This window comes from Sus scrofa, chromosome 11 (assembly GCF_054392235.1).
Source record: "Sus scrofa isolate SSC_HxYL_T2T_F1_AM1 chromosome 11, Sscrofa_HxYL_maternal_Yorkshire_Landrace_v2.0, whole genome shotgun sequence".
Taxonomy (NCBI): Eukaryota; Metazoa; Chordata; class Mammalia; order Artiodactyla; family Suidae; genus Sus; species Sus scrofa.
In genome coordinates this window covers 23,505,163-23,520,547 of record NC_139393.1, presented here as the reverse complement: position 1 = coordinate 23,520,547, position 15,385 = coordinate 23,505,163, and the positions used below count along the sequence as shown (strand labels likewise).

Sequence of the window (15,385 nt, the reverse complement as noted above, 5' to 3'; positions counted from 1 at the left end):
ATCCCCATGACTTATTCATTTTGTAATGGAAATTTGTACATTTGATCTCTTTCACCTATGTTGCCATAATCTATATTTAAAAATTCCAAACAGACTGAGCCTGAGCTGACTGCTTCATCCCTGCACAGGGGTCTCTCTGCCTGACACTTATCCAGTGTGTCCCAGCTTGTCTAATAATGTTTACATCTGGTCTGTGCCACACTAGAAACTTCAGCATTATTCTAAACTATTCTCTTTTTCTTTAACCCACCACATTCCATTCTTGGTCAGTGTTGCAGATTTTGCTTTTGAAAATGTCTGCGTGTGGGGCCCCTTTCTCCACATGCACTGACTGTCCTTGGTCCAGGTCCTCGTCACTGTTCCCTTGGACGTGTGAAATCACCTCTTAAGGGCACCATTGCCACTGGGCCGTCTGTTCCCCTCCCTGCTCTGATTGTGTTGGTTTGTCATCATTTCTTGCTTTGCTTTGCTTTCTCTGTCTTCAAAGCATGTCTCAGCTGGGAACATCTTAATTCGAATTCTATTGCTTTCAATTCTTCTTGAAATGTGGTAAAACATGAAAACAAATAAAACAAACAGCACAAACAACCCAAGAACAAACATCTGCTGGTTCTTCAGAGTCAGGTTCCAAGGCTGCATTCTCAGAGCCTTTCCTGATCCCTTGCGGGAGGGCAGGCAGTGCCTTCCTGGTGCCCCCAAGGGACTGAGGTCAGACATTGGCTTCCTCTCTCAAGGGATGGGTCGACTATGGGAGGACAGGGACCGTGTCTTACCCAACTAGTGAACATATCACCTAACCAGTAACAATTGTATTGTAAGTACTTGAGATCTGTTATAGCAAATTCATCCCGTCCTCCAGCGTTTCTTTTACTTTTTCCAATTGGTGTTTAACAAGTCCACGTGGGGCAAGTTGTGCTGTGCCCAGGGTGGTCTCCATTTGACTCTGCAGCCCCTCTCTGCCCTCCTGAAGCTCCTTCTAAAACGCAGTGCCTGGAAGAGAGAAGTATTTTTCCAGTGGGAGCTACAGGTTCTAGCTCACTGGCTTTATTTAAGCCATGCACTTCCTGTTGCCATCTTCTCTCTTTCTTAGTTTTTTTTTTTTTTTTTTTTTTTTGCTTTTCAGGGCCACGCTTGTGGCATATGGAGGTTCCCAAGCTAGGGGTCCAATCGGAGCTACAGCTGCCAGCATACACCACAGCCATAGCAATGTGGGATGCAAGCCATGTCTGCAACTTACACCACAGCTCAGGGCAACGCAGGATCCTTAACCTACTGAGCAAGGCCAGGAATCGAACCAGCAACCTCATGGTTCCTAGTCAGATACGTTTCCACTGTACCACGACGGGAACTTCATCTTTCTTTCTTATCACAATTCCTGTCTAAGGCAACTGTATTTTCTCCAGAATCTGGACTGTGTCTAGTATGAGTATAGGTTCTTGCTCTCTGCCTGTCATTGTGATATGTAAATTTTCTGGGCAAGCTTGTTGACAAAAATGCAGAATTCTGTAGCTTGCCCCCAAATACTGTGATTAATATCCCAGCAAATTGTAATATATGCTTTCCCATTCACATGTGGGGTCAAGAAAGAAAGTTCTTTGCTTTACCAGATAACCCACATTATTAGCTTTGCTTTGATTGACACTGTTCACCCCCAAACCAATCTGGTGGCCAGAGTGATGTCTGGAATACAGACACCCACGCTGCTGTTTTGTCTGCATGATTTAAAGCCAAGGGCTTAACATCTTTAACAAAATGGATGGAATTTAATTTAGCTTTGTGATCCACAAGGCCCAGCTTCCCCAGTGTACAGGAAGAAATGCTTTGTAGACAAGAGTGGGAGGTCTTTGAACCCAAATGAGTTGAAAAAGGAACAAGATTTTCAGAAGAGAATCACTGTTGTCCATTGTTATTCACTACGCCTTCTTGTTCATCTTTATGTCTAGTGACTAGCAGATGCTTGGTTCACGGTTAAAGCTCATCGTGTGTTTGTTGAGTGAATGGATAAATAAGTGAATATATCTTTATTGTAAGTACTTGAGATGTGCTGTCACAAATTCATCCCATCCGCTGCTGTTTCATCTACTTTAAATTTCATAAGGTTTTATGTTGATGTGTTCTGTCCCAGGCCAAACATCTTTATGGTGATATAATCACAATTCTCTCCATGGAATCTAATGTTCTAGAAAAATCAAAGCAATAAAATAGGCCATCCCAGAGCGACATAAAATTGAAGGCAAAAAATGTCAAAGGTAACGATAAGATTCCCATGTTAGAAATAATATTATCATTTCAATTAGCCAGTAGTGCTGTTTTTGTTATTAATGTTACTGTTTTCAATTTAAACAAGCGGAATATTGATTTAACACAGCTGGTTGCAAAACACCACATCAAATTTACATTTGCTGCAAAGGCCAAAGCCATGATAATGCTGGATCCTTAACCTGCTGAGCCATCAGGGAACTCCTAAATCCACTTTCTTAGATTTCAAAATTGACACTGAATTAGAGAAAAACTACTTTTAATCCTTGAATCACCTAACAATAGCCTGTGGCAAGTTGATGGTATGTGTTGTATATTGCTGCTTAATAATCCACTCTAAAATTCAGTTTTTTAAAACAACAATAATTTATTTTGATCATGAATCTTCAGTTTGTCAAGGGTTAGCAGGGACAACTGTTTTGCTCAACTGAGGGTCAGTTGAGGCAGCTTCTCAGGGTTCGTGTGCTGCCTGGGCTTCCTGAGAGCAGGGTGGTTGGGTCTCGAATGTGACCAGCCCAAGAGAGAGAAAATGAAAGTCTACTGTTTTTGAGGCCTGGGTCTGAAAACTAGCATAATGTCTTTTCCTCTGAATTCTATTAATCAAGCCTAAATTTCTGGATAGGACATATTTATGGCAGTGTTTATGAATGCCACAGGCATCTCGGTCTCAGTTCTTGCCCATATTAATGAAGCTTCAGTGATACATTTAATTGTAATAATATCAGTTTTGTAAAACTATCAGAACTAATTCAACTTCTTACAATATTAGACATCTCCTTTTTAAAAATGTATTTTATAGAAGCATAATTGATTTACAATGCTGTGTTAATTTCTGCTGACAGCCAAGTGATTCAGTTATACATATACACATTATTTTTCATATTCTTTTTCATTATTATTTTCCATAGAACATGAGTATTGTTCGTTGTGCTACAAGGTAGGACCTTGTTGTTTATTCATTCGATATCTAATAGTTTGCATCTGCTAGTCCCAGCCTCTCACTCCATTTCTCCCCCACTCCTTTTCTCTTTAGCAGCCACAATCTATTCTCTATGTCTGAGAGAGTGTTTCTGTTTCTTAGATAAGTTCATTTGTTAGACATCTCTTTTTGATTCAAGAAATATGGCTCCAATTTTTTAGTGAGACCATCCCCAAGATGCATGAATTCCCCTTGGAACCTGTGATGACTAACCCTCGTAGGTCAAGGCAGCCCTGGTCACTGTAGTCAGCTGGAATTTGGCTCTTGCATCTAGAAAAGTGAGAGGTGATCTCTCTGGAAGAGTTGCCAGGCAAGTGATGCCTACTCTTTTTTGTGTGAGAAATAGCCCCTAACTTGGTATACTTCAATTCTTGCCAGAAAATTGTCCAAAACAATTCAAATGTGAAGTCTTTATGGTATCTCTTTGCTTGAGTTATTTGGGGGTGTGGTTGGTGAAACACAAAGTGAACACATGAACAGCTTCCTGAGAAAACAGTGATGCTATTCAGTGTAGCCCCAGGAAATACAACTCTTTTTGAAAGGTTGGATCTGTTCCTGAGACAAGATTTCCGAGATCAAAGAATCGATGTTTCCCCTGCCAGGGAATGATGCCAAGTCAGGAGAATGGGGGGTGGGCTGGGGTGGGCATGGGGGTGGGGGAGGACGAGGGTGGATTTCTTTGTAACGACCAGAAAAGCTGAACCTGTCTCCCTGGGATGTGTCTGTTCACCTACCACGCAAGGCTCTACAAAGGGCTTGGGAAATCCTCTTTGGGGACCCAGCATGATCTAGGATATAACAGGAAGAGATGTACCTTTTAATTTCATTCTTCTTGCTGTTTCTCTACTGCTAAGATGACTTCTGGGGGCTTCCATGAAACGATAGGAAGCAGCACTGTTTGCTGTGTTTGGTCTGTACATGATCTCCGGTCCCTGGAAGTACTGTGGTCCTAGTGGGAAGCAGGAAGGAGAACAAAGGACAATGTGGATATTGTCACTGGCCTTTGTCTAAGTTAAGATGTACATGACCTGGGAGGAGTGAAATAATCCCGGAAACTCTCCTTTTCCCAAAAGCAACCTTTCGTTTGTCAAGATGTACATATTATTCTGGACTCTTAGTAGGAAAATTTTTCTACTGTGTAAGCACAGGAAAACACACTCAGAACATACAAAATGCCATTCCCCTCAATTTGGCCAAGATCAGATAATACAGATTTTTATGTCCTACCTACCCTTTTCTCATGGTCTGACACTTCCCTGGGATGTTCTATTCTTTGAGCACAAATTCATACCAACATTAGTAGAAAAAAACCTATTTGCTTCCTTGTGTGGTGGTGGAAGAATGTCAGGCAGAGCATAACTTTGTTAGTTACGTTTCCCTTTTCATGAAACACCCACAGCCAATTTGTCAAGGGAACTGGAAGGAAATCCAGGTTGAGACAATCATTAATTGGCTTTTAATTAATAATTCTGGAAAACCTATAATTACGAGCAACTGGTTCTTGGAGTCATACCAAGTTTATTCAAAAACAAGAAGCAAATATTCTTACTACCTTTGAAATATATTGTCCCTGTATCTTCAAACTTGAATATAATTGAAATCCACCTCCAAAGAATTCTCATAGAAATGAATGTATTGCATCCCTTTTTAACCTTATACATTTCTTGTGCTAATGCAGTTCTATTTTCATCTGCTGTTATTCTTTTAAATATCAGATTTCAAAATGCAGCACTTAAAGCTATGCAATTCATTCTTTTCTTACAAGCTAAGAATGTAATCTGCCTACAGCATCTGTTGTCTTGGTGATGGGTTTTCTTCTTCTCTGGTTCAGTGGGGACCTGTAGGGCCAGAGTCATATTTTCAGTTTAGCTGGTCATTCTTCTTAGGCAGAGAGGGATGTTTCTCTGCCACTGGAACATAAAATTCCATACTTTATTTATTTTGTCTCTTGTTTCAAATATCTGCCTGGTTTGTTTGTTTGTTTGTTCTTGGCTGCACCTGGAGCATGCAGAAGTTCCTGGGCCTAGGATTGAACCCATGCCACAGCAGTGACAACACCAAATCCTTAACTACTAGGCCACCAGGGAGCTCCATCAATTAACTGTCTTATGTTTCAAGGTTTTAGACTTATTTTTCAATTTTCCCTAGAAGACACTCCCAACTTTGTTTTCCGAATCTTCTTTTATATTGTGTCTAGAACATGGAATGAGAGTTCCACCTTCTTCAGAGCTAGTCTCCCCATGTCCTTCTCTTTCTTTTGTTTCTCCTGGTTGTCTTACATTTACTTTTATTGACTTTCTAAATTGGATTATCCAGTCCATCCCTTTTATCTATGAATCCTGAGTAGTCTCTCTCCCTCCCTCTCTCTCTCTCTGTCAGTAAAGAGGTGTAGAGTGGATGGATGGTCTGTACACATGGGATTGGAGGTTCAGTTCTATATCTATTAAAAAGTTGACTGACAGATTACAGAACTGAGTTAAACTGAATTAAACCACAGGAGCTATGCAGCAGACAAATGTGAATTACTTCTGGGAAATCTGTAATGTCTGTAGATAGAGGGGATACTTCATCATCAAGGGCCCAATGATAAAACGGCAGATGAACACCTACAAAAGATAAAAGAAAAGTATCTCTAAAATCTAAAGAGGAAAATACTAGTCATCAAAGAAAAAAGAACTTGAACCGGGGTAGAGGGCAGGGGTGAGGTGAGATCATGGGCTTGTATAAAACCCAGAGGGACCAAATTGGTACCAACGCACAGAAAGGGATTAACATTAGGCTCAAACTAAGGAGGGTATATCTGATGTCCTAGGCAGATACTTTTCATTATTCTTCTTTAACCTCTTCATTTTTCTGTATCCATACTCTGAATCACCTAGAGCAATTACAGAAATTCTTACATCTTTCTCTTTTATTCTGAGACTCTGTATTTAGAAGCAAGGCATGAGCAAGAGGAGCATAAGAGCTGAAAGTGACCCATCTGAATTGGGGTTGGTTTTCTAGGATGCTCTGATTCCTTTAACTCTCACTCTCAGATTGTGCTGAGATACAGTAAACCCTGAGTGTAGCATCCTAAGATTTTTGGATGATATATTTTTCAACAAATATTTATGGAGGCTGTGCTAGTATTTGGACCTGGTACGAGCAATGGAGTTACCAAGACCTGGCACTGCTATCTAGGTCTGCAGCGGGGACCAAGGGAAGCCAGACTCTGGAGCCTGACGTTTATGTGATTTGCAGGCTCCCTTTAAGGGAAAAATATTAACTTACAAGTATAAATTTAAGAATAAAAGAGAGGTTTTACTTAGAGTGAGAAAAAAAAATGCCAACAAATTCCAAATTTTAAAAATCAGACAAATAGCAGAAATATAAAATCCAGGTAGGAAAAAAAGGCAAAGTATTTTTATTAACTAGCTGCATAATGTACGTCTATTACTTTTCCCCCTGTATTTCTGTACCATCTACTCTTTGATCTCCTCTTCATATGACAGTGATTTTTATGATTGTTTTCCACAGAGAGACAGAAATGTAATTCAGTCTTTCCTCTAACGTAGTTCAATGAAATCTGTTTTTTATTACTGATTATTTTGGCTAGGTGTGACTAAAGGCTAAATCATTCACTGACACGTTTATATACTTAAAGACTGGAAAACTGTTCAGTGCATCTCAAGTCTTGTTCTACCTAACTGTCCTCATGGTCCCAGTGCCCAGCAGGGCACCCTATGCTTATTATGTTACAGCCTCCGGCCTCCTAGTTCTGAGTGTCATGGTACAGGGTGAGTCAGCCCTGTAGTCAGGAGGGTATTCTTGCAAGCCAGGACAGCTAGTATCACTGAACTATCCATAGCTACATTTATGAGCCACATAAATAAACCTGGTCAAATCTAAATAAATGTCTCTCTAACTCAACTGTCTCCAGACTGGGTCCCCAAAATGCCCCCAGCATTTCCAAGCTACCTGACGTAAGGAGACATGTGCAAAGCGGGGTGGGGGCAGTCAGACTGGGGAAGAGACAGTGGACTTAACTCATAACAGTTAAAATAGATTGCATGTGCAAATTTTAGAAAGATCTATGACTCCATGAACACACGGGGCTCAGGTTCTTTGCAAATGAAGTGCACCAATGCTTGAGTTTTATTAACCTCTATGTAAGTCCACCTGCGGGGAGGCAGGTAAGTAGCCTGAGTGGGTGAACAAAGACATCACAGTGGAATCCAACATGGAACCAAGTCTTGAAAGATAAGGAGACATTTTTCATCAGGTCAGTGGGAATGGGCAGGTCTTATAGAAGGTGCCAATAAAAGACACAAAGAAGAAATCTGAAGAGTGAAAGAAGGAGCATCAGGTGAAAATGGGGCCTTTGGAGAGTTTTAGAGCAAATTTCAGCAAGGGATAGTTAAGTGCTGTGCCAAGTCCAAGTAGATGAGAACACAAAGGGGGCTGTTGGATTTGGCAATTGGGAAGACACCATGGTCTCAATGGTGTGGTGGGTGCCAAGGCCTGACCTCAATGGGCTGAGGATGGATTACAAGGGGGCTGGTATTTTGATTCTCTTCCTTTAAGAAGAGTGCCTGGGAGTTCCTGCTGCGGCTCAGTGGTTAACAAATCCGACTAGGTACCATGAGGCGGGTTCGATCCCTGGCCTTGCTCAGTGGGTTAAGGATCTGGCATTGCCGTGAGCTGTGGTATAGATGCGGCTCAGATCTGGCATTGCTGTGGCTCTGGCGTAGGCCAATGGCTACAGCTCCGATTAGACCCCTAGCCTGGGAACCTCCATATGCCACAGGAGCAGCCCTAGAAAAGGCAAAAAGACAAAAAAAAAAAAAAAAGAGAGAGAGAGAGAGAAATGCCTGGGAAGGGAAGAAGAGGCAGAAGTCTGTAGTTATAAGAAAGCATCAGCATGAGGGAATCCTCATTAGTGCTGTTTTGTTGTTGTTGTTTCTTTTTGGCCTGGCCTACAGCACAAAGATGTTCTTAGGCCAGGGATCAAACCTGTGCCACGGCAGTACCCCGAGCCACAGCAGTGACAACACTGGATCCTTAACCCGTTAAGCCATCAGGAAACCCCAGTACTGTTATTTTTGTTTGTTTGTTTTTTGAATTAAAAGAAGACTATAGCCAAGCACATGAAGAGTGCCCTATAAGCAGTTGGTAAAGATTTCCCTGTTCTGAGCAGAGGGCATGTGGTCTCCATCTGCTTGTAATGTCTCCCATCTGTTTCTCACGACTTGAATATTCTTTATTCTCACCAATATCAACCAACTAAGCGAGTGCTTAGGTCCTCAGAAGAGTCTGTACTCGCTCATCCCAACTTCCTGGGTGGTTGCCCAGAGCTCAGCCTGGCCCTCCCATCCCATATATTGAAAGTACTGAGTTCACATTCTGTTCTCAAGTTTCTCATCTTCTTTTTCTTTCCTTTTTTTGTTGTTGTTGGGTTTTTTTTTTTTCTTTTTTTTCTTTTTTGTATTTTTTAGGGCCGCACCTGTGGCATACGGAGGTTCCCAGACTTGTGGTTGAATCGAGCTGTAGCTGATGGCCTAAGCCACAGCCACGGCAATGTGGGATCTGAGCCACATCTGCAACCTATGCCACAATTCATGGCAATGCCGGATCCTTAATCCACTGAGCAAGGCCAGGGATGGAACCTGCATCCTCATGGATGCTAGTCAGATTAGTTTCTGCTGAGCCATGATGAAAACTCCAAGTTTCTTATCTTCTAATTTCATCCCTTCTTCCAACCCTCTGCCTCTGTCTCTGAATCTCTCTCCATACCTTTCTTTTCCTTTTCTGATACGAAATATTTCCCTTGCCATTACCATTCTGCAAAGACATAGCTTTTAAATGGTTGCATAATATTCCCTATCATGGATTAACTATTATTTATCCTAAATATCTTACTGGACATTTGGTTTGTTTCCAAATGATTGTTCAGTTATCTAAACTTTTATGTATAGTAGCTGTTTATTTCCTGATGATCAATTTCAAAAAAAAAAAGTTTTTTTTTTTCAAGAAATAGAATCTTCACAAAGACATGTCTGTTTTTATGGCTTTTGACACGCACATCACCAAATTGCTTTCCTAGTCTCTCAAATGTTTAATAGTAATGAAGCACTGAGAGATCACAGACATTTGCATATGATGGAACACATTTGAATAATGCAATAAAATGGAAAATCTGATGCAATCATCTGACACATTTGGGAAAAGGCTGGATTTGATTGTTCTGGCCCCTATTTTGAATTGACTAAGTAATGGATAACTGGTCTCCATATTTTCCACTTACTGTGAAAATTTATTAAGATAAATTAAATTGCTTCAGACTTGCAATTGGGTCTTTCTGGTTCCTAGACTGTGGTTACTGCCCTGACTGGTCAGCCTGGGGTGAAGAACACTTCCTGGCAGTCAGCAGGCTCATTATGCTGGGATCTAGAAACATGAGAACCAAAGAGAGGAAAGCTAATCCACCAAATAAACAGAGAGGTGTGGTGGACCCATAAGGGGCAGTTAGCCCAAGACAGTATATTCACCCTAGGCTGAAAAGACCCACCTCGTGCCTTGAACCCCAGTGGGTCCTGAATCCTGACCCCACCTATCCACCTCTGTGAGAATGTAGGATGCTTGCCCCCTTTCTGGTCCCTTCTTGGTCCCCAGGTTCGAGGTTCTTACTGAATAGCCTGAGGACAACTGAGATGTTAAAAATAGAAGGAGACCTTTCCAGAGGCTTCTCAGGATATGTTGCCAAATTTCTGGGAATACGTAAGAAGTTTGGGCTGCAGAAACTTGGGTGATCCATGAATATAAACACTTCACTAGGGGAAATCCAGCTACATTTTTTAACAAAGCCTCTTTTTAAAATGTCGGTTTTCAAAATGCTATCTTTTCCAAATTATACTTACACAGTGGCACCAAACAAGAAAACTCTTTGATAAAACCCTGGGAAGGGTGGAAACGAGAAAGATGTGGGTGGGAGCTGTGCTCGATCACAGCTTAAGAAGCTCAGCTTTGATCATTCAGCGGTGAAGGGACAAGACCATTATGCTTCCAATTCACAGCCTCAAACCAAAACTTGTTAATAAGTCATGTCTCACCCACTCTATTAATGATCAGCAAATGACAGGAACTCTGGCCAAGAGGCCCAGACTTTAGGACAGAGTGTCAAATAACAGCTGACACCGGCGACTAAAAATAGTACTTAGGATTTAAATGAGTGACTCAGACTTGATTTCCTACAAGTGCCTGGGATAATACTGTACATAGGAGAGGGCTGTTTTTAAATGTTTCTCTTTTATGTGAAAGGAGGATTTTATTGCAGCCATCTGGGCAGTAAGCTCAGACTCAGCTCTGCGGGAGTTGCATGCACGCACGTCCACCTACAAGGCTGAGGGCACTTGGCACCGCTGGCCTCCTAAGCACGTGTGTGCACTTGACCTGGTCTCCAACAACAGGAGGATGGTTCAGGAAGTTACGTCCCAGTTTTACACCATTTCCAGAAACTTCTCCCTTCATACTCTTCCCGTCATTCTCTTCTTCATAAGATGAGGACAATTAAAAGGCTAACTAGTCAATGATGAATGACACAAGCTAAACAAGCCAGGATACTCTTTGTCAAAGCTGATAAACTGAAGAACCAAATGTTTCTTTCTAGAATATACACATAACGACTTTCAAAATGTTGGCTAAATGGACCAGATATTTTTAAAATAAAGTTTACAATAAAACATACATTTGTTGTTCATTGGATATTAATTTTTTTTCTTCAAATTTGTTAGTATTGGCTAATTAGATGGGTCAATGTGCCCTTCTGAATTTCAATCAGTATCACTATATGTCAGGGCAGTGAAGGATATTTAAGCTATCCATTCTCAAGGTTCTAGCTGCTGTGAAATGCATATCCCTTGAAAGGAGATGAGCTTCTTCTCCCCTTGGACATTTTCCCACTACACAGCCAATTACCAGATCACATTTTACTTAGGGATCACACAGTCTGTCTATACTCCCTGCCTGGTCATTGCTGTCTTGGGAACTTCCCAGTCAGGAGAACAGAGAATGGAGCCTGGAGAAAATTATGCGAGTCAGTTTTCCACAGGGATTGCAGACCAGAAGTACATGTTCAGAACCCAATTACCAGATCCAAACAGGACAGCACAGGAAGGGGCCGTCATACCTTGAAACCTGCTAGAGTAGAAGTTGAATGGAACCCATGTATGATGAGGTCTGAGTTTAGACCATGAGACCTCAAGAGATTCCCTGAGCCAGGAATTTGCAACAGCATTACTGCAGTTTCTCAGTTCTCAGACATGGGCGTGGTGGGCACTTAAAGATGGACACTCAGCAGATATAGCCAGTAGGAGGCGCTAGGATGCAGAACCAGAGCCCCTAACAAAATTTCTCCAAGAGTTTCCAGCCTATTGACTCCAGTTTAAATAGCCTGGACTTTTTACATGGGTGTGCAAAGGGTACCATGGGCCTTTTAAAAAATGCGCTAGTAATCTAAATGCCCATTGACAGGGTAATGGATAAAGAAGATGTGGTACATATATGTGATGAAATATTACTCAGCCATAGAAAAAAAATGAAATGATGCCATCTGTAGCAACATGGTTGGACCTAGAGAATGTTATACTTAGTGAAGTCAGTCAGACAAAGACAAATATCATATGATATCACTTATATGTGGACTCTAAAATATGACACAAATGAATTTGTTTACAAAACAGAAACAGACTCACAAACATAGAAAACAAACTTATGATTACCAAAGGGGGAAAGGGGTAGGGGAGGATAAATAAGGAGTTTTTGATTAGCAGATACAAACTACTATATATAAAAGATAACAACAAGGTCCTACCATATAGCATAGGGAACTATAGTCAATATCTTGTAATAAACCATAATGGAAAGGAACATATTTAAAAAAAGAATGGAATGTCAACAATGCAACTGGTTTCTGATCTCACTGCTAGACCGAGACTAAACAGGTCCATGAAGTGAAAGCCTGTGTGTGGTGGCAGGGAGCCCCACAAAGAGGAGGCAAATCCCTGTAGCCTTATTTCTGCCCAAACACTGTTCTCTTCTCTCCTCTCCCCCTCACCCTTTTCCTTTTTCCATCAGATCTCACATATGTCATCAGATTCCTAGTCCTGGATGCTAACTGTGGAAACCCCTCAGGCATGTCTGTTGAGTGGCTAGTCTCTGCAATTGAGTGCTTCAGCTAGTCTGAGAGCACAGGGGCCACTCTCCCCAGCCCACCCTCACCAGTGCCCACATGAAGACCCCATCACTGACATCATCTTGTTCCAATGATGGTTTTGGATCTTTGCCAACAGAACCAGAGCTTCTGCTGCATGCAGGCAGCACAGCCCCTCCCTGGAGATGCCCCTACCTCCCCCAAAGAAGAAGAGTGGACAGTTGTGCAAACAGGAATGGAGAATGTTATGTGCTCCAGGAAGGTCCGTATCCCTCAGAGGGAGATACTGCACTCACTTGTCAAGAGGGATTAGGCGACACCTGGGAATTGCCCTTTATTATAAACTTTTGAATGATTCTAGTGTAAAAAAATTAATTTCTGATTTATTAGACTTGTCACAAAAATACTGATGGTACTCAGAGTTCCAGTAGGCATATACAACAATATTATAAAGATCAAAACGTGACTTAGGAAACTCTAGCTAAAATTATGTTTCTCTTAAAAACAGTATGATACCCATGTGAAGTTTTCTTTCTTTGGAGATTGATTTAACAGCACTTTGACACTGATTAGATAAGGTGGATAATGGTAATGAAATTTTAAAACACAGATGACCAAGGAAATGGAATTTTCATTAACTGAAATAGGAAAGACCCCAGAAATGACTGGCTTGAGAGAAGGCTGATGTATTACAAACAGAGTGTGAGATGTGGGTAAGACACCAAGTTAGAAACAGCACCTTGGAAGTAGGTGTAAACCTGGAGAAAGTTTTGGGCATTAGCCTTCCAGTAAAAGCCAAGCAAGTAGACATGATTGAAGTGGGAGGGACGGTGAGGGGGCAGAGGAAGAATATCAAAGAGCATGTGGAGAACCAAGCCCGAGGGGATCAGCTGAGGAAGAGGCTCCTGGTGGAGGAAGCAAAGGAAGGAACTAAAGAGAGAACCAGCACAAAGCATTTATGGAGGTCAAGGGGGAATGTAATCGGCAGGGCTAACAAGACCCAGGATGGCCTGTGGTCTAGGAGCTCCCCGACTTGTCTTCTACCTCCCTCCCCTCAGCTCTTTCCTCTCCTGCGCACTGGCCTTCTTGCTATTCCTTGAACAGGCCCCACCTTAGGGTCTTAGCACTGGTCACCCTCTCTGCCTGGAGCTCCCTCCCTGGGATGTCTACACGGTGGCCTCGGCCAACTCCTTCGAGTCTGGGCTTGATTGTTACCTTTTCTCCCCTTCCTTTTTTCTCTAGGACCATTGAATATACTAGATAACTTACTGATTTGCCTACCCAATAATAATTGATAATTTATCAGAGTTCCCTTCATGGCTCATTGGTTAATGAGCCTGACTAGGATCCATGAGGATGTGGGTTTGATCCCTGGCCTTGCTCAGTGGGTTAAGGATCCGGCATTGCCCTGAGCTGTGGTGTAGGTCACAGACGCGGCTTGGATCTGGTGTTGCTGTGGCTGTGGCTGTGGCTGTGGCTGTAGCTGGCAGCTGTAGGTCCGATTTGAACCTTAGCCTGGGAACCTCCATATGCCTTGGGTGCAGCCCTAAAAAAGCAAAACAAAACAAACAAACAAACAAAAAATTGGTAATTTATGTTGTTTGATCTCTGCTCTCATAGTCTAATCAAATATAAACTTCACAAGGGCAGGAATCTTTGTTTTTTTGTTTTATTAACCTATCCTGAGTGCTTACAATAGTCCTTGGTATGGAGAAATGCCAAATGACTCTTTGTTAAAGGAAAGAATGAACAGCACTGAACAGAGGTGAGTAGACGAGGAGGCTGGCACAGGAGGGTGGGCAAGGTCATTGGACTGATATTTTGGGAAGTCCTTGGCAGCCCTAGTGAGGGTAGTTGGGGGCTGGGTGAGTGAGGCAGGGTAAAGGAAGTAGAAGCAGCAAGGTCATAGTACTAATTTATAGAGCAAATCAATGTTTGGGCATAATATTCAAAACTCCAGAACTGTAACTAGATCAGCTCTTCATGATGCCAGTTTGGGAAGACAGATGAAAGGCAATCACAGTGGGCTGGCCTGTGGAGAGTTGCAACTCAGAGGGCGGGATGTGACCTGCAGTGTCCCTGAATCTGTGTGACATTGAGCTGTTCTATAAAGGACCATACGGCATAATCAAGGCCTGCTTATTTTAAGACAATCCTATTTTCTGCAAAACCCAAACCTACATGTCGCATGCATCAAGGGTGGTGGATTTCAGAAGGAGATAAGAGAGGAAGGGGAAGTGGGAAACTGAGAATGTGGGGAGGGCTCCACAAAGAGCACAGGAAGAGATGGGAGAAGACACCCCCTGCGGAGGAAAGGCGACAGTCTGGGCCTGCCCCAGAGAAAACAACCCATCCAAGGGCCGCAGGGGAGGAAAGGGCGCAGGGAGGAGGCTGTTCTCGGAAGTGAGGACAGCCAGAGCAGGACAACAAGCTCAATTATAGAAAGATCCGCAGGAAGAGGATCTGCTGGAGGAGGGAGTGATTGGAAGCGGAGACAGTGAATAAGCCAGAAATCAAGGAGTCAAGGAGAAGAGGAAAAGAGAAAACCCTGAGGGCAGTCGAAGGAGGAGTTAAATCCATTTCAAGAACAGGCTCCAAGAATAGGAGAATGGGCAAAGCCAGAGAGAGCTGAAAGAGGAACTTGAGAAGCAAAACGAAACAAGACAAAAAAATAAATAAAAGGAAGGGAGTGGAAAATCTGAGTGTACTTTTTGTACGAGAAACTGGGAAGCGTTCAAGTGTGTGTGGAATTTGTTTGATGTTGGGTCATTAATTCATTCTACTGTGCCATGCCTTTGCATATGGAACACATCATCACCTTGTGAGGGTCAAATGCTTTGCAGAGAAGGGGGGCCCAGGAAGGGGAAAGGAGCGGGGAGCCAGAGCCATACCATGTTCACCTAAAGAATCCTTAGTGTTTGACCCTAGAGAACCTGGGAGGTGGGCTTACTAGGAACCCA

At 42.4% G+C, this 15,385-nt stretch overlaps 1 long non-coding RNA gene across 2 annotated transcripts in view; it reads right to left on the bottom strand.

Moving 5' to 3' along the window:
• The window catches only part of LOC146398587 (uncharacterized), a 151,356-nt gene that overhangs the window by 9,743 nt on the left and 126,228 nt on the right, over positions 1-15,385 (bottom strand). The window contains exon 14 of one of the 2 annotated variants that reach the window (XR_014819533.1): positions 4,053-4,187. This is a non-coding gene — a long non-coding RNA (uncharacterized LOC146398587). Of the gene's footprint in view, positions 1-4,052; positions 4,188-15,385 lie in introns of those variants that run through there. The other variant, XR_014819535.1, reaches the window with a different exon arrangement.